General features: G+C 51.7%; 1 protein-coding gene and 1 long non-coding RNA gene across 2 annotated transcripts in view; both read left to right on the top strand.

Moving 5' to 3' along the window:
• Window positions 1–24,002, top strand: part of Msi2 (musashi RNA binding protein 2) — a 371,527-nt gene that overhangs the window by 161,734 nt on the left and 185,791 nt on the right. The gene's annotated exons all lie outside the window — the stretch shown is intronic.
• LOC125612081 lies at window positions 1,127–16,105 on the top strand. Its single transcript, XR_007342383.1, has 3 exons — window positions 1,127–1,140; window positions 4,119–5,036; window positions 6,123–16,105. It is a non-coding gene; the product is annotated as an uncharacterized LOC125612081 (long non-coding RNA).

Raw genomic sequence — 24,002 nt, 5'->3', positions numbered from 1 at the left:
CCTCAGCCTCCCAAGTCACTGGGATTACAGGCGTGTGCCACGGCATCCATTGAGTTTCACGTTTCTGGGAAGGGCGCAGGCAGCATTTGTTGGATGTATATACACACACACACACATATTTGGTATCAGGGATTGAACCCCGAGGGTCACTTAACCACTGAGACACATCCCCAACCCTGGTTCTAGTTTATTTAGAGACAGGGTCTCACTATTGCTCAGGGCCTTGCTAAATTCCTGTGGCTGGCTTTGAACTCATGATCCTCCTGCCTCAGCTTCCTGAGCCTCTGGGATTCCAGCCATGCATCACCATGTCCGGCTAAGCTTCTCTTTCTTTTACTCACCTCTTCAGCAAGCATCGAGTGTGTGATGGTGTGGGAAAGAATGCAGCCGTGGCCTGACCCTCATGAAGCCTAATCTATTAGGGGACACTGACATTAGACAGACACACATGCATGTGAAGTAACAGATTGTCATGGGTGCTTTGAAAGGAAAGCACAGTGGGTGGTCCCGGAGGGGGAAAATTGGACTGAGCATGGACAGAGCCGTTATGGAAGGGCCTCCCTGGGGAGGCTTAACCTTCTCTTCTTGTGGAGGGAGGTTTGCCTGAGCTGGGACACCTGTGTGGTGGTGTGCCCAGGAGTGGGGACTGACTCAGGGCATGGTGGTTCTCCACGGCAGTCTTTCTGTTGTGTGCTGGGCCACCTGCCCCAAACATCTGAGTCCTGAGGGACAGCCCTCCCCGGGGTTCAGTAACGGATGCCATTTCTTAGAAGGGACTGACGGCAGAGATAAGACCTCAGGGACAAGGGGGCCATAAATTGTTACCTGTGCCCCTTGAGTACCCCCTCTTCCTGCGTTCCCCTCCTTCCTGAGCCATGGGTTGGATTTAGCAACGGGGCTTCTGTTCGGGGGATGGAGCAGAAAGCTGGCTTTTCTGGTGGCTGGGCATAATCACTGAGATGCAGAGCACTGATAGCGGGAATCAATTTAATTTCTGTTGCTCGGTGACAAGGAGGGGGAGGGGCAGGAAGGTCAGGACTACTTTGAAAGCCACTGTTAAGTTGAGGAAACAACAACACTCCCTCTAAGGATTTTTTTTTTTTTTAAGTGCAGTATCTTAGAGGGGGAAGATGAAAGTGGGTTGAGATGAGGGGTTTAATCCGAGGAGCAGGGAAACACCGTGGAAATCCTGGTCTGAGCTGGCTTGAGAGTTTCGCTCTCCTGTTAGAAGGAATGGCATTGCGTGTCTCTACATTCGAGTCCCCTGGGGCTTGGTGAAGGAGAGGGCACCTTGGTTCGGTGTCACCTTCCTGAGACATGAATGGAGGCTCCGCTCTGTGTCCTCCTGGTTGGTTGCTGTGAATTCTCAGCTTCGGGCAGTTTTCGGTGGCTCTGATCAAGCCGGGTGATCTGTGGGATGCTGCAGGTGTTTGTAGACCTGGGTGAGGATTCACACTCGCCCTGGGTTGTGGCATTGCCTAGTGATCTCGCCTGACTCAGAGGACCCGCTGGGTCCCAGCTAGAAAGCTCTTGGCCGAGGAGAGAGATTGGGTGTCTCGAGGGAAAAGAGCTAGGCCAACCCAAGCCTTCCGCATCAGTACGCAAAGTTGTACCTGGAGGTGACTTTCAGTCATCGAGTGGAGTCACCAGCACTGGAAGGGTGACTTGGGCTCGAAGGAGGCCAGAAGAAGGCCAGACTTGGGGCCATCTCTGAGGACTTTACTCCTTACCATAAGTGAATAAACTTCAGGGTTCTTCTGGGATAGTCCAAAAGTCTTGGGTTAGTTTATGCGAGCCAGAGGGGGAGTTGGAGATGAGAAAATTGGAGGTTTATTACAACCCATTGGGTAAAGGATCCCCCCCCCCCACACACACACACATAAACGCTGGTTTTATATTGTTAGTACAGCCAGACCGAATGAAGGCGTATGTGCCTGTCTCCAGGGATCAGAACCACACTGCAAACTTCTGACATTGGGTGTGAGTGGGGCAGGGGTCTGTTCTGGCTGAGATTCAAGACCAGCAGGGTTTCCTGGCTGGAGACCTGTAGTAGGGTAAGTGAGTGGTACGGTTCAGTCTCTCGAGTTGGGTGGTTATTTCTGCTTAGGATCACCCTTGAGTGTTCTCCACCTAGAAGCCATGGAGTGCCGAGCAGCTGTGCAGAAAGGGTGGAGAGACAGGGCTCATCCTGCCATGAGCTGAGGAGGAGAGGAGGGTGCCCAGACACCACGGGGGCTGAGAAGTGAGTGGGGTGGTTCTCTGGGCCCAGCTGCCAGGTGCTTGCTGGGGCATGGGAAGCCATGCTCTTTATTCCTTTTTATTTTATTTTATTTTTTGTGGTGCTGGGGATCAAACCCGGGGCCCTTGTGCATATTAGGTAAGCGCTCTACCACTGAGCCACAACCCCAGCCCTCATTGCTTTTTAAGTAGCTTCTTGTTTGCCATCGTATGACTTGGAGGCCCTTTGGCCTTTGGGTCTGTGGACTTAGCATCAGTCTATCCTGTTTGTCAGCCGGCCATTCCCCGGGTTTGCTGCGTACACATGCGGGCCTAAGCTTAGCTCTCCTGGCTGGGCCAGAGCAGGGCTGTCTGTGGAGCATCCAGCATCTAGAGGTCAAGAGGAGGCAGGACTCACACCACTGCTAATGGCTGAAGAGCTGGTCATCTTAAAAACGAGCAGGTCTCTGTAATTTGGCAGGCTGCCACAGAACTTTAATGGCTCGCGTACCTGTGTGCCGGGCCTGAGGGTGCTCATTAGTGTGCCAGTGTTGTGGGCACAGACACAGTTTTCCAGCTGCCCCTGCTTCAGAGTGAAGAGGTGGGGGCGCAGGCTGTACCTTGGTCCTTTTGTCTCCCCTTGTTCATGCCCAAAGTGTTGGTGTCTCTGGTTCGTTAGAGCTGCAGGAACATCCAAGGGAGTGGCCAGATGATCTCCTTTTACTAACCTAGAAACAGAAGCTGGAGAGGTGTGGGGCTCAGGGCGGGCCTCAGGTCAGGGCCACTCTCTGGCCCGCTCACTCCTGTCAACACTGCCCCCTGCTGCTCCCCTGGGGCTGCGGGTCCCTGGCCTTGCTAGAGACGGATGTTTTGTAGGAGGCAGTGACGCTGGTAACTCACAAATGTGAGCATGGAGGCTTTATGTTTTATTTCCATTGACGGGGATGGATTTGCGGAACCACCCACACCCTTGCCTGGGCTGGTGACTCATGCAGACGAGATGGCTAAGCAGCGAGAGGGAGGGCACCTCACTGGCACCCCCTCCAAGGCCCAACGCTGACTCTCCAATCCATGTAGTGCTCCTCGTGGGCCCCGAGGCTCCAGAGTAGTGGGAGGCCTGGAGTTGGATGCGGAAGGGGTCTAGCACCCCCTGGAAAGTCCCCCCACCCCTGCTCAGCCTCTGCCACTCAGTGCCCTGCAGCCAGAGCTAGCCGGGCTGGTTTTTAACTGCAGGGAGGCAGGTGTTAGAGAAGTGTTGAAGTCCTGTCGACACCGACCTCTGCAGTCACGTGGAACTGGGTTTGAATCTCACCCCCAGGACTCCCCAATTTTTGTAAACCTCTGAACTTCGCAGAGCTTGACCTGCTTCCGAAGAAGGGGGCCACGGGAGATGAAGCCCCTTTGCGATGGCTTGCTCAGAAGGCCGTACTGGAGTTTCTTTCATTATTATTTTACTATTTATTTCACTATCTTAGCTTCAGGGGGAGGGTCCCAGGGTGGAGGGACCCAAGAGCAGCAGCATCACCCTCCTCCCCTCCCTTGAAATCTTTGGACATTTAAACTGGGCTCCATGTCAGCTCATGGCCTGTACATCAACAAAGCCAATTTTGTTAAACCTTCTCTGGTGTTCTAGCATTTCCCTTCTTGGTTCTCAAGCCCAAATAACTTCCCTCCCCTAAAGGGGAGCTGCTGTAGATTTGGAACTTGGAGAGGTTTTGTTTGGGAACTGTTTTCTTTAAACAGCACTGCGCTCGCTGGCTTCCATGGGTTTTCTGCAACTTGACAAGCCAGCCATCTCCTCTCCAGTTCTTCCCAGAAGAAATGGGTGTTTTGTGCTCAGTGTTTTTTTTTTTTTTTTTTCTTGTGGGAAACAGCCACAACCCCAGGTTGTATTGCTGAAGATGAAAACTGAGAGGATGTTGAAAAGACCCTGGAAAGGCCCCCAGAGCTGGGTGGGGTGGGAGCCAGGAAGGCGCTGGCCTGGGGCCATGTTCCCCTTCCTTTCTTCCTGACAGGTGTGCCGAGTGGCATCTCCTGTTGGCAGTCACAGGACCTGGGATATCTCTGGCAGAAGTGCCGGAAATTGGATGCTTTGAGGATGGGAGAGCCTGAGAATGCTTATAGAAATTTCCCTCATCAGAACTTGAGGGGTGAGGAAAGGTGGTAACCGGAGAGACTTGGACTCTTTGAAACTAACCTCAGTGAGTTCGGAGTCCCCTCCTACCTGGCCAACTCCTGAGCCTTGGGGACACAGGGCTGCAGGGCCTTGGGACAGTGTGGTACTTCTGCATCTTCTCTGTCTGTCTGGCTGAGAATGCCTCAGGCCTGTGTGTGTGTCAGGGCCCACTCCTGATTAGGAACCCAGCCAGACTGGGGGGTGTGGGCTGGCAGGGCCTGTGGTTCAGGTGACTTCGTCATGCCTTCTGCCATGGGTGAAGAAGGGGTGCACAGTGAGCCCCGTGGAGGTTCTGGAGTCCTGTTCCTCCTTGGCTCTTCCCACTTTTCAGCCACCCACAAGGTTCAGCAGGGTCTCAGACATGCCTCTGTTGGTGCCACGTGTTCTGGGGCCGCAGCTGTTGGTGCTGACTAAGGAGACTTCCTGGCAGCTGCGGTGGCATCTCTCCTCAACTGCCAACCTGTACCCAACCAGCCGAGGAAGGCCTGGGAAGGTGCTGTGCTGCCCACAGCCCTCTTCAAGCACCTCATGTCCTCTCTTGCCTCTGGCTGCCACATCTGGGCAGCTTTGGGTTGCATGTGGCCCCGGCAGGAACGAGGGCCTTTCCGAGCACCTGGAGGGGCAGGAGGCCTGGTGGGGGCAGGTCCATACAGGAGCCTCTGGGCTGGGGTGAGAAGCTGCTGTGCAGAAAAGCCCTAGAACTTGGTGACTCTGGATCTACAAGACGGTGTTGGAAGAGCCAACCTCTTCCATAGAGGGCAGAGCCTGGTGTCAGGAGTGGCACCAAAGGTCAAAGAGCACGTGAAGTCCCTTGGAACGGAACTGTTCTACCCTTGTGAGGCAGGCCTGCCCCAAGATTAGTCTTTTTATGGTCCCAGGCTGGAAACTGTCACCCATTAGCTGTGTGTCCTTAGGCAAACCATGTCACCTCTGAGCCTGACTTCCCTCAGAGTTAAATGGGATAGGTGTTGTCCCTATTATATAGGCTTGTTATGACCTTGGAGGAGAGCCCGGGGTGACGTGCCTGGCTGGCGGGCCGTGAACCTCAGCCACAGCCACTTTGCCTAATGCATCTTTCCCCATAAATCCAATAGTGTTTGTATCGAATGCCCTGATGGACATTTCAGGAACTGCAGCTGGTGTCCCCTTGGCCTCTGCAGCGGGCAGAGCCAGGAATGAAGTCAGACCCAGGAGAAAAATGGATTAACCTAAATACTTGTATTCCTGCTCCCTTTCCCCTACTTGAACCCCTCTGCTTTCAAGTCACTAAGAGACCCAAGGCACCTTTTGGGGCCAAGCATTACTAAGGCCTCAATGACCCTGTGAAATTTCTGATGCACAACCAGGCCTCCTCCACCTGACAGTCCCAACTCATGTTCCTGGAGCATCTGCAGAGCACAGTCAGCAGCCTGAGGAGGCAGGTCCCCGTTACCGCCTCTGGGTCACACAGGAACAAAGGGGCTCAGCGTCTCCGAGGGGTGCATCTTGCCCAGCAACACTTGCTGCACATCCGTGAGATAGCCCAGATCTTTCTGCCTGTCTTCCCTGCTGCTCCGCCAGGGAACTTCATCCCCGGAAGAGCAGGACCTATGATTGTGGTTGTCTGGAGGCCTCGTGTCCTCTCTTGCCTCTGGCTGCCACATCTGGGCAGCTTTGGGTTGCATGTGGCCCCGGTAGGAATGAGGGCCTTTCCAAGCACCTGGAGGGGCAGGAGGCCTGGTGGGGGCAGGTCCATACAGGAGCCTCTCTGCCCACAGCCCTCTTCAAGCGCCAGCTTTTCAGGGGTTCAGATAACAGGACTTTGTGCTCAGGGCTCTTTCAGTGCTTGAAACAGGAGGACCCAGCTCAGTTCTCCAGCTTCTCTCCCCACAGTGCAGAACCTTAAAAATAAAGGGAGGCCTTAGGCTCAGCCCAGCCTCCGATGGCTGGGCCTATTCATTGGCATTCCACAGTGAGTGTTTTCCCCAGGATGCACAGTGTCCCCGAGAGAGGAGTATCAGTTAAACCTGCCTGGCTCCAGAGCGGTCGCCGCAGACTTCCTGGTAAATACCCCTGGGCCAGGAATGCCTTTGTGAAATTTTTCGGAGATGATCCTAGAAAAGCCTCCTTCGGGTCACCAAGCTGTGTGTTTGTGTCTAGAGATGAATTGCGTGAGGAAGATGTTTGCCCCTGAAATGAGATAGACATTTTGTACAATACAGACAAGTCTTTTATGTGACACAGAAGGCAGATGCTGAGCTGTCAGATGCCGGGGGGTTTGAAGTTGAAAGTTGACTTTGCCCCCTGTAGTGACAAAGTTCTGCGTCAGCCCGAATTTCAATTTCCTAGGATTTTTCCCTGTTTACAACTCAACTTAGTGCTCTCTCTGGATACCTTTGGGGATTTTTTGTTGTTGTTGTTTTGTTTGTGTTTTGGTGCTTGGGGAGGGATGGGTTAGCGACAGGGCAAGGGGGCATTTAACCATTTATTCTTTTTAGTAGGTTTAATTGTGTAAAGATTATAATGCATACAAAGGTCTGTAATTAGGGGAGTTTGTTCTGTAAGACAGTGTTTTAGTGAAGAAAATTATAGTGTTCATAAGCTGTTTAAGGAGGAGGCAGCATATATTAACATGCAACTAGTTTTTGTTTATTCATGCCAAGTATTTACCAGTGTTCCCCAGAGGTGTGTCCCCTAAATCCAAAGTCTTCCTCATCCTAGTGTGCTCCCCCGGCTTCCTGCAACGGAAGCAGGCCACTTTTCAGGGCATGGAAGCTTCTTCTCCAGGAGCTTAGGAGACCAAATGAGTTCTATTCATGAGACAAATATTTGGGAGTCCCTACTATGTGCCGGTACTGTTTTGGGACTGGGGACAAGAGAGCAAGTTCTTTGCTCTCATGAAGTAAGTCGTCTAATGGACAAATGAAATACCAAATACACAAATGCACTACTTACAGACACTGATCAGTGGAAAGAGGAAGTGGAGCATCGTGTTGGGTTGGAGAGGGTTTAGAGAGGGGGCTGCAGGAGGCTCCTTGAAGCAGAACAGGCTTAGAGGCCTGTCTGAGCCATGTAGCCATCCAAGGACAGTGATTTCCAGGCACTGTGACATAGCCCGTGTGGTCCCTGAGACAACAAGCTTTGGAAGCAAGGGCAGTGGATCTGAAAGGTCCCGGGATCAAGAAATTAAAGAGACTGGAGAGGTGGACTCTTGCAGGGGACCACAGGAGGTTTGGGTTCATGGTGAGTGCACTGAGAAGCTAGAAGTGCAGGATCTGCTGCCAGGAGAGAGGGGGATGTTTTGTCCCTGCACCAATGACCCCTTTGGGACTCTGTCGCATGTTCTCCATGTCAGAGGTGCCAGGAGGTGAGCTTTTCAGGCCCCAGCAGTGTGCTTGAGAGTTGACGCCCCAGGGGTTTGGGGATAAGGTTGGCCATTCATCCTGCTGAGGGAGTGTTCTTACAGTGCTGGACTGTAAAGGAGATGCAGGGACATGTTGTAGGGGTATCTATGACTCTGGTTCCACTGGGGACGGGAAACATGGCTGTGGAGGAGGGGTGGGAGTTTGGAAGAAGAGAGGGAAGTGGAAAGAAGAGCAGAGGGAGCATGCATGGGCCAAAGGGTTGGCCTTTTAGGGTAATGGCTCATGATCTGGTATGGTAAGAGCTGAAGTTTGGGGAAGAAGAGCTGGGGTCAGGTCGAGGCACGCCTTACAGCTTGGACTTGTCCTGTAGCTACACTCTTGTAAGCTCTGCTGTGTCCATGAGCTTCAAGGAGACGGACCATCCCTCCCACAACTCTGTAGCCAACTTCCAACCATTCAAGGTTTGAATTTAAATCACCCTGCTGTGGAAGGGTGACTCTCAGGGAGGTGGGGACCTGTCACAGAGGACCCAGCACCATATGTATCCCAGTCCTGGCTCCTGCTGTCACATAAGTAAGGCCCAAGTGGCCCAGCTGTCCCGTCAAGCTCCTGGTCAGGTGGTAAGAGTATGGAACAACACCAGGAGCCTCGGGTTTTATAGCTAAGCTCCTGTCAGCCCCTCCCCCTTTCTCAGGCAACTGAAAGACCAGCCAGCCAGTCTCCTGGATTGCACCCTGCTGCCACTGCTGCTCTGCGATGACAGGGTTGGCTTCTCCCCAGCGCCCACTATTCCCTTTGGAGTGAAAGCCTCAAGTGTCTTAAATATCACTGACATTTCCCTTTGGGTGGACTCAGTTTAGATTTCAGGGAGGAACAGTGGAAACAAAGTTGCACGGTACAGAGCTCGAGGCAGACCGGGCAGGTCCGGGCGCTCAGTTGGGCACACTCCTTCTGGCCCTCCTGAAAGATGGTTTGCCGGGATGAAATAAAGATGTCCCTAATTGTTTGTGGTGTAGGAAAGCAATCCCATAAGCATTAATTTGCCCAAGCCTGGAGTGTGTGAGAAAAAGCCCGCCTGACATGTTTTTCTTTTCCATTAACACTTCTGTGATAAACAGCTTAGATGCACTGAGAAAAATTAATGAAACTATTGTAACAATCGTGCACGTGTAGGTAATTTATTAAGGACAATTAAAAAGCTTTAAAAATCATCCATGAGGCAAAATGAACAGGAAGCCGGTGTGTGGCGGGTTTGGCAGGGAGCCTGCCTGTAGGTGTGTGGAGCGTGCTTCTCTTCCCATTGCCCTCATCCTCGTTCTGGTGACACGGTGGCGGGAAGCATGGGTTCCTACTGCCAGAGCTGTTAATAACAAACACTTCATTCTGGTTCTCTGCTCCCAGGAGTCAGGGAGAGGAGTGGACGGTGAGGGACCAGTCCAAGGTCAAGACCTCCCTAGAAGAGCTTGTTGGACTTGACCTTCCCTGAGTGGTGGGTGTGCTTGTCTCTGGGCCTCACCTCCAGAGGCCTGGAGGGTAGCACCTGGCTGTTCACCTTCCGTTTATGTTAGTTCCAGGAGCCCCAGACCAAGGGAGTGGCAGCAGAGGAAGCCTGGAGGGGCTAAGGTGGTACTGTCTTGCTGCCATCTGCCACTTACTAGCTTGGACCTCGGGCTGGCCTCTGTGTTGTCGCCCTAAGCCTCATCTTCCAGATGAGGGTGACGGTGTTGAGTGGAGGGTTGGAGTGAAGATTCCACAAGATCATACATGCAGATTGCTTAGTGCCATGTCTGGCACATATGTTTTGGTAGCTCTCAATAAATGTTGAATATTCTTGTTTCATCCTTCAGGGCTTCATTATTGCACCGTCGGCTGGAGGACAAACTGGGATTGAAAGTAGATACTTAACTCAGAGGCTAGTGCCCTTTTTGTGATGTAACCCCCACCCCTGCTCCCTGCAGTCTTGTTTTGCAGGGATGCCAACATAATGCCCTGTGTGAGAGCAGAAATGTACCCACTCAGCCTGCTGTTGGACATGAGTTAAGCCCCTCCCTTCAGAGACATAGAGGAGCTGCTATTCTTCCCCTTGACCTTGTCTCCAGCCCCAGCCCCTCTCCACCCCTGTCCTGGGTTAAGCCACAGAGGCAGATCTTCCCCATCTTGGGATTTTTTTTTTTTTTCCACATGTATGGAGGACTGGGATTGCTAGAATTTATTTCTTTTTATTAGTTGACCCCCCCCACCCCCAAATCTTTGACCTTGTAGGCCAGGAGTTTCTCAAAAACAGAAATATTTAATAAAGTACAGCCCTGTTAGTGGGTGGTGTCGACCCCTCTCTGGATAGCTATCTTTGTTTTATTGTTTTTCCCCAGGCTTGATCTTAGACACATACATTATGCGTCCATTATAGACATATGCATCTATTTGCAAGAAGTAATTTTTAGTTCACTTACTGACTAGAAAGGAAAATGAAGTGTTTGAGCTTAGACACGTCAGACACGACAGATTTTTTTTCCCCTTTGCGTGCTGCAAATGAGCAGTGAAAAATTATTCGCTTTTGCTATTAAAAGCTACAGAGCCTGTAAGAAACAGTAAATTATAGAGACATTATCAAAGTTTATTGGCACTAGAATTTGACCTTCAGCAAATTCAGCATTCGAGGGGAACAGGGTTTTCTTTCCTTTCTTCAAAATGAAAAAAAGGAGAGGGAGGAAAAAAGATTTATTTCCTTTTGTGGCTAAGTGGCTACTGGAAATGGCATTCCCCAGCTTAAAAAAAAGAGCAGCAGCGTTAAATTGCATAAAGTGGTACAGGAAGTCAGTCTCCCTTGAAAAAAATTAGAACCTTATAGAAAAGGTGCAGGTCCCCTCTGCACAGGTTGCCCCTCCCCCTGCCCCACTTGCTCTTACTTTGGTGAATATTCATACAGAGCCTTTGTTTTTGTACAGTTTTGTTTTTTAACCTATATACTCAGCAAGCATCGTAATGCATTATCCTTTTGGCTTTGCAGGCTTTCCAAAAATTTACCCTCTTTTTTCTTTGAAAGTGGCCAGAAGAAGAGTGTTATTCGATGGACCAGGATGGTTTTCTTTAACAGGGGGTTGGATGGTGCTATGGGCGGAGGTGTCTCTATACAGTTCTCTTAGTTCCCCTTTCTCATAATCTAGGCAGCTTCTGGGGAGGGGGGTGGTGTGAAAGATGCAGGGATGTGGTCAACAGTGGTGGGGATTCAAGCTTAGGCTTTGTTTGCCTTTAGCAAGATCCTGACTCTTCTTTAGCAAGAAGACTGTTGAAGCTATGCCGGGCAGTCCTGTCCATTGCGTGGCTGGAGTGGGAATGTGAGAGCCTAGGGGTGTGCACGTGAGGGGGTGCACATTTAAAGCAGGGCTTTCCTGGGGAAGCTGCCATCTCCCTAGCAAATAAGCTGGTCCTGAGGCCAACAGATGAGATCCTTAGCAAAAACGGGTCAGCGGGGGTTGGTGCTTGAGGAAGGCACCTTCAAAGAACCAGTTGGTATTTCTGAAGCAGCAGGCTGGTTTGCCCTAGTGGGCTCCTAGGGTCTTCTGAAAGTAGTTCCCTCTGTCCCATCTGTCCTGTGACATTTCTGCAGTCTCAGATGCCAGCCTGGGGCCTGGATCTCTGGACCGTGAGCCTTTCCACAATTTTTTCCAAGAGCAGAAGTTTTGCCTCAGTGCTGCTGGGTCTTCACAGAGAAGCAGGCCCTGATCTCATTCTCACCTGCTCCTGCTGTTGCTGGCTGAGAACGGCCTCGGTGCTTTGCTACTTTCTGAGATTTAAGGTGAAGAGCAGAAGCTGTGGATCCTTGGGAAGCAGGGAGACCGGCTCAGCCTCCCAGCCTGCATTCGTTCTCACAGGCTGTGAGTTACAGTCTTTAAAACTCTTCACAACTGCTGCCCAGATGGGCCTTTCAGAAAGAGGGCCATCGGCTGCCTCTCTGATCCTAGAAATGAAGCCTGGGGAAGACAAGCATCAGGCATGAGGCTGTCGGGCCAGGGAGAAGCCCTGAGGCCTGCAAGCTTTGCTGGCCATTACCATGACTGATGGCCCCTCTCTTTCTTACCTGAGAGTGGGTCTCCCTCCCTCCCAGTCCATCTGTGCTGAGGATGGGCACTTCTGGCCACACCCTCATTCATCAGGCTCCAGTTTGAAAACATGGGAAGGGTCTCCACCACTAGAACCTTGTTAACCAATCAGCTGACTTCCCTCATGCCCAGGGGAGGTCTGCACAGCTGTATCCAGAAAAGAAGGACGGGGGCATCAGGCCTGTGTCTCCATAGCTCTCTGGGACATGTACCTGCACCTTTCTTTTCTTCTTTACCAGGATGGTAAGGACCACAGTGTCCCTTCTCATGGGGGGGAAGCAATTTGCTCAGGTCACCTTGCTCACAAGTCTGCCAGTGGCAGAGGAGGACTAGAAGTCAGACCTTCTGCCCGTGGGCTGCATGTGCCCCACTTCAGGCCAGGAGCCCCTTAGCTGTGGGTCCTGGACTTTTGAGGCGCACTCTGCTTGCTTTCTCTCTTTGTAGATTAGCATGATTAAATATAGATTGTCTTTTCCAAACTTAGGGGGAAGAGGAAGAGAGAGGACCTTGTAGTTGAAAAGGCTGGTATCTAAGATGACTCTCGTCTGAAGAGAGACCTAAATTCTCCCAATTTTGCAGTTATAATAAAATATAACATTTATTCAATCCCTTCAGTGAGTCCGATGCCAACAAAGTACCTTTTTTGCTTTAGTTTACCTGTTTCTTCTAACCACTCCATAGGGTCATCCCCGTTTCACAGGTGAGGACCAGGAAAGGTTCTTGTCCTGCCTGCAGGGACACTGGGAGCTAGGGCATGGATGCAGGGTCTCACCTCTGCTAGGAGGGGGATTCAGTTCAAGGGAACAGAACTGCATGGGCAGCCCTGGCTGAGGGGCGTGTCTAGTCAAGGGGCTTCTCACCTTGGCTTGCAGTCACTTCCCTGCAATGCCACCTTCTAGATTTTCAGGGCATCTGGGGGCAGTTGCCAGGCCTGTTGGCTCCTCTCTTGCCATCCAGAGGATGAGCACCCCAGTCTTATTTGTAACCTGATAATTTGGGGTTGTGCCATGCCCCTGAAAGTTATTGTGGAGCAGAGTCTGCGGTTTCACGGCACATGCGATTCCGTCACTCATCTCAGCCTAGGAGAGGGGGAGCACGAGACGCTTCATTCCAACACTGAACAGTGGCTCGAGCAGAAGTGAGTGCGGGCCTGAGAAGAGCATGTGTCCTGTGCCTGGTGCCCTTCCCTGTCAGCTCCGGTAATTCTTGCCTTGATCATCAGGGTAGGTCCTGTTACTGTTCCCACTTTATGCACGAGGAGATGGAGGTGCAGAAGCTGAGCGACTTGTTCGTGGTTGCACAGCTGGCTGTTGGCAGAGCCAAGATCCCACCTGTCAGACCCCAGGGCTTATGTCTTCCCGCTCCTCATCAAAAACCACTGCAAGTTGGATGAGGTCTTGCATGAAGCAGAAAGGGCTGTGTGAGCCCTGTGTCCTGTTACTCAGCTGTTGGCTACCTAGGCTGACACTCAGATGGCCCTCTTTCCCTGGGTGAGCCCTCAGTGAAGTATCAGCCCCCCAAGGGCTGTGTGGAGAGGACTTTCTCGCAGGGACTCTGCAGATCTTGAGCACAATCTTTAGGTTCGGGACCAAACTGAAGGCGTCTAGGGCTGGGCGATGATTAATGTGTCTTTGGTGGCCCCTGGGACAACCTGGAACTGTGGGTCCTCACCCGTCCGCCCTCTTCCTGTGTCTCAACAATGGTGCTGGTGTGCGGTGGCCATGTGCTTCCATTTATTCTCAGGGGCGGTCGTGAGTGGTTCCAGCCTGCCTCATTCTCCTCATTGCTCCCAAAGGCATTTTTTTTTTGAGACCTGCATCTGTGGCTTGGGACCTTGACTATGGACTATTTCATAGCCAGGGAGTACACGGGACCCTTGGATGCCTCACCAGGTTGAAGCCTGCAGAGATGATAGTCCAGCCCTCTGGCTGGAAGCAGGGTGCTCGCAGGCTCCATCTGAGGATTCCAGCCCATCTCTCCAGACTGACCCTGTCTGCTATGGCTCCTGTGTTGGGATTAGAAGGCCTGGCTGAAACCCTGCTACCACTGTCACCTTGAAGCTTCTAGGTGACCTCTGAGTGCCTGGGTTTCCCCACTTATCAAGTTCTCACAATGTGCTCAGGAGATGCTTACTGGCCCCCGAGTTCTCTCTTATGCTCTCCATGTGGCCCTGGGGCCCGGGCTAGGACTTCCTTTCCCTTTGGAGCACAGCCAGCCTCCTGTGCAATCTGTCGCAGCTTGCACACGCAACGGTTGCTCTCTGTGGTAAACTTTGTGCCGAAGAAGGTTTTGCGGTCACCCCCTGAATAATGCAGAGAAGCCTCTGTCCCCCAAACTCTTGCACAGGGAGCTGTGGTCACAGTTGGACCCCTTGGCAACCATCCCGGGACTTGAAGCCATTGCTTGTGCATTAGCATGTTTTTCTCTCTTTTGCTTTTGTGAAAACCAACTTCCTGTACAGCCGCTTGTGTTTTAAAACCCTAGAAGGGTGGGAGGGGGGTGGCTCTCGGCCCTTGTCCACGCTCGCCTGTTTCATGGGGCCATTATGAATTAAAGATTACAGCCGTTGCAGAGATCGTCTGTAAACAACCACAGCTCCCTCTCCCTGTGCCCCCTGAGTGTTTAAGTTTTTGTGTGTAGTGAGTCCAAAACAAACAGTGATGTTCTTGAGAGTCCTGGTGAGCCAGGACCTGAGACTGCAGGGGGACCAGGGCAGCAGAGGCCACAGGGAGGGAGAGCCCAGGGGTGCAGCTTTGAATCGTTGGCCTCCTGTGTGCGCTCTGAGAAGTAGGGCAGGTGGCGAGCTCAGCAGCGCCTGCCTCCTGCTGATCTGCTGCATAACCCTGGGGAGACTTGGGCCTCGCCTCTCCCCAGCGCACTTCCACACACCCTCCCATCCCAGCTGATGCCCACGTGTGGACGTTATGCACATGTTCCTTGGACAAAGCCCTGAAGATTAACTGGGGGGAAAGGTGTGGTAGAAACATCCCCAAGAGGGTTTTTATCATGAGCTTCTTCCTGCATCTGAAGATAGACCTGAAACCCCACAGATATGGCCCTCCTGGGACCCTCAACAAAAGCAGCATCACAAAGGGAGGGGTTCTGGGCAGCAAAATAAAAATATGGAGCAAACAGCACCGTTTGCACCATTTAACGGTAGCGCTGATCAGCATTTCTGAGCTTACTCCTGGGAACACAAAGATGTGAAGAGCAAGCCCTGTTCTTTACCCGGAGCGCGTGATACCAAGGGGAAGAAGGGGTTGGGGGATGAGTCTAGAGCACGTGGGCGTTCATGCCCCCGCTTAGCCTGACAGCCTCTCTAGGAGGGAGCGAGGGGCCCCCTGACTTCTGTTGTTTGGGAGGTTGAGTCTTGGTCAAGGACTATAAACAAAGGTCACACTCAGGGGCATAACGAACTCAATCCCAGGCCTGCTGCTGTGGGGTCAGCAGAACTTCACTGCAGAATGCTGGCGTGTTCCCAGGGCTGTGTCATCTTGGAGTCAGTTGCCAGTAGGTGCTTCTCAGCCCTTGAAGTATCCATGGCAGGAGAACTTGCCTGAATGGGCCAAGACCCTCTGAGCTAGGGACAAGGCATCATGTTTCCCAATCTCTGTGCATTCTGGGTCTGTGGATTTACTGGGATCCCCCTGCAGAGTTCCGGGATGTTGGTAAGGAGAGGTCAAGAAGTTTGACAGCATCCTGTCCCAAGGCCTAGGGTTGTAAGTAGGGTCAGACTGACCACCTCTGCCAAGTTCACCATTTCTCTGGACTCCAAATGGAGGACTGGCTATTTCCCTAGTGCCACATTTCTCCAAGGAATCAAGAGCTGTTAGAAAATGCAGGGGCTTCAGAGCCAAATAGATGGAGCAGCTGCCGAGTTAAACATCCCCTAAATGCAGGACTTCACAGAGCCTTTACTAAGCCTCTTCCTGTTCTAAGACTTCAGAGTCCCCAGCTGTGACACGGTAGGGATTATTTGAATCTTTTTAACATCCCCACCATGTCTTAAGTTACTTTTCTCTTAGAGACCCTCAGTCCTAACAGAATAGATTTCCCTCTGGAACACCAAGTACTCAGTAAATATCAGGAAGTCATGAATTCTGATTTGGTAGATTCAAGTCAGATATGTCTGTGTCAATCTGACATATAAATACATATCAGACATTATGTGGTGTGTATTTAAATAAAATAGATCTACTTGATATATACCCTTACTTTTTTAAAATATATATTTTTTTTAGTTGTAGGTGGACACAATACCTTTATTTTTGTTAATTTTTATGTGGTGCTGAGGATCAAACCCAGTGACTCATACGTGCTTGGCGAGCGCTCTACCACTGAGCCACAACTCCAGCCCTTCATCCTTATTTTTATGTGTATGTGTACTTACACACGTGCAAGTACAGAGATATATTCTATACAACATACAAAACCTCTCAGTGACTAGCAGAGCTTCAGGTAGCCAGTGTCACTAATGCTTTAGTCAGAAGCAGAGACCCTGGGGTCATTGTGCAATTTCTGGTTGGCTTTTGGAAGCTGGCAAAGCTTTGCTGGTTGATGTCTTTTGTAAGAATCAAGGCCTCTGACTTGGAACCTCTGGATACATGGGTGGGGACCCCCTCTCTTTGTTTCTGCCTTGGAGTGACCAAAATCCCCATGGCTTTAGCCCATAACTCAGAATAGCTGCCCTGTAAACCCCAGAACATAATTGGGCTCTTAATTGCTCCTGATATCGTGTCCTGAACCAGGTTTGGTGTTTGGTGAGGCGCCCTGTGCGGGCCTCCGGAGGATAATTTGAGAATTCCCTTGCCTGTTCCTGCGCTCTGGTTGCCGGGCACCTGGCAAGTGTGTTGGGTTGTTTGCTTTGGGTAACTATGGCAGCTCCTTTTAATTGCCACCAGATCATTTTGACCCAGTCTCAGCTCTGGCCGTTTTGCTGCACTGCTCAGAAGAATGCCCACCTCTTTGTGGAGAGCTGGATAGAAGCTTTGCGGAGGCGGGCCTGTGCGATTTCATGTTTTTCTCCCTGTTTAATGAGTATTGAGCAAAACTTGTTTTTAGGGTATTTATGTGGCCTAGAAGTTAAGGTCTTTGTGGTGTTTGGGGACTCAGGCTAAGTGTTTCTCACAAGCATCCTTGAGACATTCGGTAGTTTGCCTCTGTGTTAAACTGGGGTCCCTGTCCACTCTGGAAGTCCTCTTTGCTATATTTGGGGGTCGAGGTAGAAAGGAGTAAGGTAGGAGCTTGAGGCAGGGGACGATGGATTCGGGGCAGGGCCATTCCCTGAGATGTTCTAGAAAAGGGCATCAGTGGTCTAGAGATGTGGGGGGAGAGCTGCGAGTCATCTGTGGCTTTCAGTCCTCTGACATGATACCAGGCCCTGAACCTCTGACCCTGGCTTCAGGTCCATCAGTCTCCTGAGGTTTCCAGGGAACCATTAGGGTTAGACTGGAGCCTTAATGCCCAGTGAGAGCGGTGTTCGGTAACTGCCATCATGTGTCTGTTTATTCCTGCACTAGGAGCCAGACCCAGTGCAAGGTCCTAGAGATCTGACCCTCTGGGCCTCCTGGTCAGACGGAGCCGTGCAGAATCAGGACCAGTGGTGTAGCCTGGTGTGTGTGAGAGAAAACACCTAGGAGGCAGAGGAACATGCAGAGTTGGAAGAACTCATCTGGGGAGAGCATTAGGGATGTGAGGACTAGACAGGAGCAGAAGGGACAAGTCACATTCCTCCTCCTCCTCCAGCAAGTGGTCAGTGGTTCAGAGAGACGGAGCAGCACATGCAGAGACCTTGAGAGGCAACTCAGTATGAATTTGGAGACCCGCCAGCAGTTCGCCATTCCTTGGATGCTCAGGGAGCAGGGGCTGATGGCCCAGGGGTCCAGATGGGTGTGGCCAGGCCTCCTTGGTGCTGGGAAGCTTGTATTTATCCACGGAGAGAGGAGCTGTGGTTCTGCAAGCTTCATCGGCGGGGTCACATCAGTCTGGGAAAGGAGAAGGGCTTTCTAGGCAGAGGGTGAGGTCTGCACACAGAAGGTGAGGGTGGCAGAGAGCAGAATATGTTCCTGGGAGGGTGACAGGTCCAGGGTGGTGCTCGACTGGGTGACCAGAGATGAAGGAGGAAACCTGCGTGTTTCTCCTACCTTGCTCCCCACCCTGCCCGGCGCTGAGGACCTCTCTTGGCAGAGGCTGCACCCCACCTTGTGGGTGCTTCAGTGGAAAGCAGATTGGAAGGTCCTATAAGCCTGTGGCAGGGGCTGAAGTCACCCCTCATCTCAGCCTCTTGTTTCCTCTGAATTGGGAGATGGGTGACCTTCCTGTGACACCTGAGCATGTACCCACTAGCCGGCTGACTGCTCCCCGCCCTTGACCCGGCCTTGGAGGGACGACACAGATCACATGAGAGCAGTGTCGTCACCCGCTCTTCCCCCAGCTCTGTGCGTGGACAGCCTCCTGCCCACTCCCCCAGGGCCACAGGGCCATGCAGGCAGCTGTTCGCTGGTAATTAGTCAACCCAGCCTTACAGGTGCAATGACTCATTGTCTTAAATTTTAATAAGTACAGAAAAATAGAGTGCTGATTTATTAAAAATTAATCCTCCTAAAAGGTGGCTTTAGCAGAGGGGATTGGGAGGCAGGCAGGCAAAGGGAGTGTGTGGGGGCCCTCTCTTGCTGGCCCTCCCGCTGTGGGAACAGTGGCACAGCCTGCAGCCTCACCCCACCAAGGTCGGGTTGAAGAAGGAGACGGCAGCTCTGTGCAGATTCCCCCTTTTGCTCTTCCTTCTCGCCTCCTCTTCCCTTCCCCTCACTCTTCTCTGTTACTTTGCTAGAGATGCCATGACAGAACCAGAAACCGAGTGGCCTCAACCCCACAGATGTTCTGCCTCACAGACCTGGAGGCTGCAAGCCCAAGTCTGAGGGGTGGGCCTGGCCTTCTCCACCGCTGCTGTTCTCTGGCTTATAGGTGCACCGCCTCAGTCTCTCCTTCATCTTCACACACATGGCCTTGTCCCTTCACACACATGGTGCTTGTCTGCCTGCGTGACAAATTCCCTCTTTTTAAAAGGACCCCAGTTGAATGTGATCAGGGTTCTCCTCTATTTTAGCATGACCTCATTTTAACGGTATATCTGCGACAACCCTATTTCCAAATAAGGTCACCTTCTAGTGTCCTGGGGGTTAGGATCGCAACCCACCAGTTCAGAGGGGACATGGTGCAGCCTGCGGCGGCCACCCTTGCCCCTTCTTTTACCCTCCTCTGTCTCCCCAGCTCCTTCTCGTTCTCTCTCATTCTGTTCCCTCTGACCTTTCTCTCTCCCTGTCTCTCTGCTCTCACTTCCCCTGCCCTACCCTCATGGTTCACCATCTTTTGGGAAGGGAGTCTCAGCCCTCCAGCAGAGATGGATGGGTGTCCTCCTGTGAGCCAGCCTCATGCCTGCCTTCTGCAGTGGCGGGTGTCGGCCCGCATCAGCCCAGCCCACAGGTTCTCCCGCCATTCGCGCACAAAACTTTTCTCGCTGGATTTTGAAGAAGTCCTTCATCTGGGGTTCACTTCCAAGCAGGGCTACATGGGTGTAGACAGGACAAAAGGTATCTCTGTGAGTCTGCATACTTTAGAGTTTCCTTTTATTGATCAAAAAAATATATATATTCCAGCACAGGGCAGGGACTTCCCCGGAATGAGCCTTATCATTTAAAGCATTTCCTCCTCAGAGGCAATCCATTTAGGCGACGTGCAGAGCTAGCCAAGTTGAAATTCAACAAGAGGGGAATGTTGGCCCCCAAAGCATCATGGGCCATTAAGCCTGTAATGTAGCAGAGGCCTCTGGGTAGCGGAGTTCCTGCCTCCCTGTTAATTGCCAGGATGCCGCAGCACCCTTCTGCTGCACTCGGTGTCCTGCCCACGAGCACATTGTCTCCTGGTGTCACTTCTTCTTTGGGCACCTGTGTGGTACCAGAGCTGGTGAGAGGCCAGATGGCTCCCCCTTGGATCTCCGTGGGGGTCATGGGGCCTTATGCCACTGGTCTCAGGATGTAGGAGCTGTGGCTTTCCTGGCAGTGAGCATCCCTTTCCCTGCTTGCAGCTTGGTGGACCCTAGACCTGAACTCTGGCGCGCTCCAGACAGACACCTGGATCCATTCGCCTTCTCTTCTGGCAAGACCCCGGCCTTCCTGGTCTGCCAGGGGATGGCTTGCTTTCCATCTGGAGGGGGCATTGGGGTGGGTCCTCCAGCATCATGGATGTAGGAATTAGGGGTGACAAACAAGCAGGTTGGGTAGAACCTTTGTCTGACTAGGACCAGTAGTTTTGAAATGACTTGAAAAAAATGTGCTCTTGGGGAATTTCCAGCATGAGTAAAACCTAGAGGCTTCTCAGGGCTTCGAGAAAGCCTCCCCCTTTCAAACTTGTCACCAGTTTCCGTCTCTAAGATCTCCCTCCCCTCTACCTGGGCCTCTCCCACTAAGGCTGGTCCAGACCCTGGGCACCCACCACCCCAGGCCTCCTCCCCAGCAGCTTCTCTGCTTCCCCATGAACATTACCTCACATGGTCATGCTGTGACCGGGCCTTCCAGCCCTTTCCAGTTAAGTCCTGCCCAACCACTTTCCCCTCTTGATCTCTGTGGGATCCACAGTGTGATCCCACTGCCTCAGGACCCTGGTCTGCCCCAGGGCCCACCCAGGGCATCGGATGTGCCCGGCATAGACTGGCCTCTTCCTGATCTAGTCAGGCTCAACCCATCCTTCAGCAGCAGTCCTGCCCCAGCATCCTCTGCATGATCCCAACAGGACACATCTCTCCTTTGTCATTCATTTGGCACTTTCTGGATTTGTAGGCTGTACCCCATATAGTATAGATTATGCTCTGAATATCTTCTGTCACCCTAAGTTGTCTCTGTCCTTCCTCCTAGTTTAGTTTAATACACACACACACACACACACACACATACACACACTCATAAATATTTTCTGGACTTATAATTTTTTTGTCTCCTGGGTTGATATTTGAGGAATGGGATGGGTGGAGGATGAGGGAGGCAGAAATTAAGAAGTGACCTATAGGTGGAAGGGCACAGTTGTCTTAGAAATGGAAGGAAAGGAAGCACAGTAGAGCAACAGGCCACATTTCCAGAAATGGTTGGGCTCTCAAGCGGAGGGTCCCATGAGTCCCGTATGGTTCAATCCATTTCTTAGAGAAAGGGTGCGAAGAAGAGGGCAGCTGGTTCATCCCTGGTGTGGGCCAGCCTCGTTAGCCGGAAGGAGGAAATGCCGTCCCTCACTGGTGCCCCTTGGTCTACTCTTTGGGACCCCGAGGGCTCCTAGTAGGCCCCTGTCTTCTGTCCCTGCCTCCTTTCCCTGAGATTGGTGCAGTGTGTGCTGCAGGGCCTCTGTTTCAGCTTGGCAGGAAGATGCCAGACCTTGCCAGGAAGTCCTCGGTTCTGAGCAGAGAGCATCTCTCCCTCTTGGGATGGGGCTGGAGTTCAGGGGTAAAGTGCTTGCCTGGCATTCACCAGACCCTGAGATTGATCCCCACACTGAAAAAGAAAAAGAAGGGAGAGGGGGAGGGAGGGAAGGACGAAGGCACAGAAAGGAGAAAGAAAAGGAGGAAGAAAAAAAAAAAACCAGTCTATCTCCATTCTTAGATGTGGACAGACCCGGGCTAGTGTGCACCTGGTGTGAGAAGCCGTAGGAGAAAGTGTGTTGGAGCCTCCCCGGTGCATGGGGAGGTTTCCTTGCTTCTTGCTGGCACTTGCCACCTCATACATCCCCTGGGAAATGCCCCCCATCTTGGACTACCTGAATGTGTCCCCTGGGAAAAAGTAATTCTTCCGACAGAACCACCAGGAATAGTAGGCCTGAGCTGAACTGAGCTGTTCCCTTTCATTACTGTCATATTTCTGTTTAGCCTGCTGGGGTGACTGGTTCTGGCACAGAAGAGGCATCTTGCTGGGACAAGGGCCAGTCCTGAGACACAGAACAGACTTCCCTCTCCAAGGCGGAGGTTTTCCTGGACCCCTCTCCTTGAGGTAGACACCCGTCTGGGTTTGATCGGAAGCCTCCTTGTTCTTTGTGCTCTTGAGGCCAAACAACTGTTGGACTTTGGGATTCTGGCGTGGACTGAGGGTGGGGAAGGGAGACCGGATCCTGCTAGCTCTGTATCCAGAACTCAGATCTTACCCAAAGCCCATGGAGGGGGCAGGTGTGGTCCTGTCCTCCAGCAGCCACAGAAGGTCCTGTAGGCCGTGGAGTGGGTTGAGGCCAGGCCCTTTGAGCCTGAGTGCCCTTCCCTTCCTGCATTCCCGCCCCCCACTCCCTGCTGCACCCCCTTGGGTCTGAGCAGCCCAGCAGCCCAGGCTGTGCTTAGCAGCGCATCCGTTTCTTTAAGACCTGAGAAATGCTGAAGAAGATGAAGCGTTATTGCGATGCTTTTAGAGAACATTCGCTCAGCTCCGAGCCCCATAGAAGGTTTCCAAAGTCTATTAGGCGGCAAATGCTTTCATGGCTTTGGAATCATAAGGTTGATTTGAAAAATTGGCACCTAATGGCTTACAACTGGAATAAATTTCCTGAAATTGGACCTCGGAGGGAGAGTTGGGTGCGCACATGGGGGTCTCTCCCAGCTCCGTGCACACACAGCTCTCTGCAGAGGTGCTGCTGGCTGCGGCCGCGAGGAATAGGAGGCCCCTTGATTTCTGCAAGAGGCCCTGTCACTCTTCATTTCTCAATTTGGACTCAACATTTAGTGGCAGGGACGGTAGGGAGGCTTCAAACTGGAATTTCTCCCCACTGGCCTTTAAAAGGCCAGGGCCTGAGAATTCCTGAAAAATTAATGGGGTCTCTGTGGGTTCTTTACACTTGCTGGTAACCTGGCCTCTCCCAGGCCCACTGTGGCTGTGCAGCATAATAGCTGCTCAGCAGCTGGTCTTTTGTATGCAAATATGACCTAAAGAAGTGCGGGAGGCAGCGGTCCATTGTTGCCCGAGACTGGGATTTCAAAGGGCCTTGCGGCTTTAAAATATCCCAGACAGATACTGAAAATGTCAGCGGCCTGGTTCCCCCACGTACTTCTTACCCGCCTCTTTTCCCTCCCCCTGCCACCCACCCCACCATAAAATATAATCAAAAAGCTAGTAAATAATTTAAAGAATTGCCTCAAAGGATTTGCAGACTAGAAAGAGACTCCCTTCTCTGGTTTAAGTTGGGAGAAACTGTTTTCATTTTTTTTTCCCCAAGATATTTAAAATATTCAGGAGTGTCCCGCAGGGTCTTGAACTCATAAGTGTCTGCATTTTTCTCACTAGACTCTCATCCCCTCTTTTCTTTATTGATTTTTTTTTTTTAAGTTGCTGTCGGCAACATTTAGGTCCAACTTTCAAATGAAAATCATATTTCAGATACTGGTCTTAAGTCAGACCAACCTGAGGTCTGTTTCCTTCATCCAAGATCTGTGTCCCCTGCTCTTTAGTTTAACGAGAGGGTGGAGTGAGTCTTGGCTGCTGTGATTTTTTCATCCTGTTAACTCTTTTCAAAGGGAGCAGAAGGGAGTGATATCTTATATGTGGAGTCACTGTCCTGAAACTTACTCAGCCAGGACTGCTCTCCTTGGGAAGGGAGAGAGGTGGTCAGGCCTCTGGGGAACTAGCAGCTTAGACTGGGATAAAAGTGTACAGATCGGAAAACGCTCAGATGGACCCAATACTAGCTCCTGCAGACAGGCTCTGCCCTGCCAGGAAGAACTCTTATGTAGATTTGGATTTCTGGGTCCAGGTATCTGACTGACCAGGTGCAGTGATTGTACATGGAACATGATAGGTTCTTGAGAACTATTGGATGGATGGAAAAAATATGAATGGATGGATGAATGGAAGGAAGGGTAAAAAGGAAAGACAGACAAAGGATGGGTGGGCGGATGGATGGATGAAAGGAAGGAAGGATAGATGGATGGCTAAATGGTCAGTGGATGGATAGGTGAATAGGATAGGTGAAGGATGGGTGACAGGAAAGACAGGGCAGATGCATAGAGGGGTGGTGGATGATGGGTGGAGTGAAGGGAGAATGGAGAGATGGTAGGTTCTTGGTTGCCCCTGTAGTATCTGTTCTCTCATTCTGTACCCAACCAAAGGGCGTTCCTTGGACCTGCTCCTGAAAGCTGGGGAAAGGTGACCT

This window comes from Marmota marmota, unplaced genomic scaffold (genome assembly GCF_001458135.2).
Source record: "Marmota marmota marmota unplaced genomic scaffold, marMar, whole genome shotgun sequence".
Lineage (NCBI taxonomy): Eukaryota > Metazoa > Chordata > Mammalia > Rodentia > Sciuridae > Marmota > Marmota marmota.
Note: the sequence above shows the minus strand (reverse complement) of the source record. Positions and strands in the feature narration are given on the sequence as shown.